A 3421-nucleotide genomic window follows, 5' to 3' on the forward strand; every position below is an offset into this window, starting at 1 on the left:
AAGGGAATTGAGGTAGAGGTGGGGTCACAGAGAGCAGAGGGACAGCTGTCAGAAGGAAGAGTGATGAGGGGATAGGATCAGAGAAGGTGAAGGAATTTGTGAAATTATATATACATAATACCTAGATACAGATAACAGGACAGCAAATCCCAGAGGGAAGCGCTGAAGGGGGTAAGGAAGAGGGGTGCAAAGGGGTGAGGGTGAGGTAGTTATATTGAGTGGGATACTTGAATCCATGTTAACACAATAAATTAAAATTAACAAAAATTAAAACAAGAAAAAATAATAGTTACATTATTGCTGATGTGTACTATGTAGTTAGACCTACAATGGTTGTATCTGTATTGAACATGTACAGACTTTTATTCTTGTCATTATTCCCTAAACAATACAGTATGACAACTATTTACATAGTTTTTACATTGTATTATGTATTATAAATATCCTAGAGATTATTTAAAGTACACGGGAGAATGTAAGGGAGAATGTACATAGGTCATATGCAGATACTATGCCATTTTACATAACAGATTTAAACATCCTAAAGGGAGTTCTGGGACCAATTTCCTCACAGATTCTGAGGGGCAACTGTATTTGATTTGCTTCAGTCCATTTTGGTTACTATTTTTTTTTTCACATAAAGAAGCATTTATTAGAGGTTTAACATGAAATCATACAAATAAAATTTGTATAAACCAAATCTACATTGTGTCATAACAAAGCAAAAGATAAAAAAAAAACAAAGAAAACTAATTGGTGGCTATAAACAGTTGGACACAGTTGTGTCTTCTACACTAGAAAGTTACAAAGTAATCATCTTAGATCAACAAAAGAACTGTCTTAATGTTGTCCTGCATAGTGGGTTACTTTAGCAATCCCCTCCTGTTTTCTCCAATGTCCTCCTTTAATATGGCTGGTAATTGTTTTAGTGATTGTCATCCCCAGAGATGCCTTGCTGTAAGGGTTCTGTTGGCCTGGGCCATGACCCCTAGTACCACTTCACTCACCAGCTATAGCTCCTCTTTGTCCTTTTTGATCGTTACTCTTCCTGCCTATACACCTCTTTGGGTTGTGCAAATTTGATTTCACACTTCCCAGAACCAGTTTGATAATATCTGCTTTCTAACAATTTTTTTATCTGTGTATGTGATAAAACAAAACCCTCATTTTTTCCATTTATGTTTGTATCCATGGGAAGTTCAATATTTTCCATCTCTCTAAAGGCTCCAAAATATTCTTTATTCTTCAGAAGTATTTAGCTTTAATCCACCCCCCCCCCCAAAAAAAAACAATTTTTATAGGGGACTCTTTCCCTTTTAAAACTTTGAACCTTTGTAAGAGGGCAACATCAATTTGCCATCCAGTTTGTGTTCTTCCCGTTCCAAAACCTTATCAACACAAGCAGCATCTTTGAAAAGCACAAATCCAAATCCCCTTGGTCTTCCAGTCACTGGATCTTATTTAATTGTGCAGTCTATAACTTCCCTCAAGTCGAGGCAAATAGTCAGATCTTTCTTGCTTGTACCCTCGCTTAAGCCTTCAATAAACATTTTACTGTCATCTTGTTTCTTTATTTTTAAATATTTTATTGATTGATTTTACAGGGTGGGGGAAGAACAAGAAGTATCAACTCATGGTTGCTTCGCTTTAGTTGTTCATTGCTTGCTTGTCATATGTATCTTGATCAGGCAAGTCCAGGGTTTTGAACCAGAAACCTCAGCATTCTCAATCAACACTCTTGCCACTATACCACAGGCTAGGCCATCCTGCTATTTCTTGTTGATGTTGATCTTGGACCTCTCAGAGAATTCCTCTACGTCACTGTATTTGTTGAATACTCCATGGTGGGAGGGTTGTTGGCAGAAGGGTCCTGGCCAGAACTGCTGTAGAACATTGTATTGCACTGGATTTAAAATAGTGGCAGAACTTTTTGCCTGAACCACACTATCTTCCAGTAATTCACCAAAGTGCCTAACACAAAGACAAAGAGTAGAGGTACCCGTTATATATTCTCTCTAGGCCTTTTAGAAAACATGGAGTTGTTCCTTTGGCCACAAATATGTGACCCTACGATAAAGGTGATATTGTAGACATCAAGGGAGTAGGCACTGTTTAACAAGGAATGCCCCACTATGTTCTCATGGCAAAACTAGAAGAGTCTACAATGTCACCTAGCTTGTGGTGGGCATTGTTGTGGAAAAACAAGTTAAGGGCAAGATTCTTGCCAAGAGAATGAATGTAAATATTGAGCATATTAAGCATTCTAAGAGCCAAGATAGCTTCCTAAATTGCACGAAGGAAAATGATCAGAAAAAGATGGAAGCCAAAGAGAAAGGTACATCCTGGATTCAACTGAAGCATCAGCCTTTTCCATCCACATAAGCACACTTTGTGAGAGCCCATGGAGAGAAGCATGAACTGGTGGAAGCCATTCCCTATGATCCGTGGCATGATAAGTGTGAAAACATAAAAGACTTCTGCACTGTTATAAATAAATAAATAAATAAATAAATAAATAAATAAATAATAGCGGAAGAGCATCACTCTTTTTTTTCCTTTTTTTTTTAAATTTAGAAATTAAATTTAATTGGGTGACATTGATAAATAAGAGTACATAGGTTTCAGGTGAACATCTTTATAGTATTTGAACTGTTGATTGCATTGTGTGCCCATCACCCAAAGTCAAATCATTTTCTTCCTTTTTTTTTTCTTTTTGTGACAGAGACAGAGAGAGTCAGAGAGAGGGACAGATAGGGACAGAAAGACAGGAAGGGAGAGAGATGAGAAGCATCAGTTTTTCGTTGCGGCACCTTAGTGTTCATTGATTGCTTTCTCATATGTGCCTTGACCGGGGGGGCTACAACACAGCAAGTGACCCCTTGCTCAAGCCAGGACCTTGGGCTCAAGCTTGTGACCTCGAGATCTTGAACCTGGGTCCTCCGTGTCCCAGTCCGACGCTCTATCCACTGCGCAACCACCTGGTCAGGCCAAATAATTTTCTATCACCATATATTTGTCCCTCTTTACTCCCCTCCTCCCTGTCCCCCCACCCTTTTCCTAGCATTGCTATTCTTTTTTTTTTTTAATTTTTATTTATTTATTTTTTACAGAGACAGAGAGTGAGTCAGAGAGAGGGATAGACAGACAGGAACAGAGAGAGATGAGAAGCATCAATCATTAGTTTTTCATTGAGCATTGCAACACCTTAGTTGTTCATTGATTGCTTTCTCATATGTGCCTTGACTGCGGGCCTTCAGCAGACCGAGTAACCCCTTGCTGGAGCCAGCGACCTTGGGTCCAAGCTGGTGGGCTTTTCCTCAAACCAGATGAGCCCGCACTCAAGTTGGCGACCTCGGGGTCTCAAATCCGGGTCCTCTGCATCCCAGTCCGATACTCTATCTACTGCACCACCGCCTGGTCA

At 39.4% G+C, this 3421-nt stretch overlaps 2 pseudogenes; one reads left to right on the forward strand and one right to left on the reverse strand.

Annotated features, from left to right (window-relative positions):
- Window positions 1–904: 904 nt before the first annotated feature.
- Window positions 905–1894, reverse strand: LOC136377094 (heterogeneous nuclear ribonucleoprotein D-like; annotated as a pseudogene).
- A 64-nt stretch (window positions 1895–1958) lies between these two features.
- LOC136377095 (large ribosomal subunit protein eL21-like) lies at window positions 1959–2499 on the forward strand (annotated as a pseudogene).
- Window positions 2500–3421: the final 922 nt, after the last annotated feature.

The sequence above is a fragment of the Saccopteryx leptura genome, chromosome 6 (genome assembly GCF_036850995.1).
Source record: "Saccopteryx leptura isolate mSacLep1 chromosome 6, mSacLep1_pri_phased_curated, whole genome shotgun sequence".
NCBI lineage: Eukaryota > Metazoa > Chordata > Mammalia > Chiroptera > Emballonuridae > Saccopteryx > Saccopteryx leptura.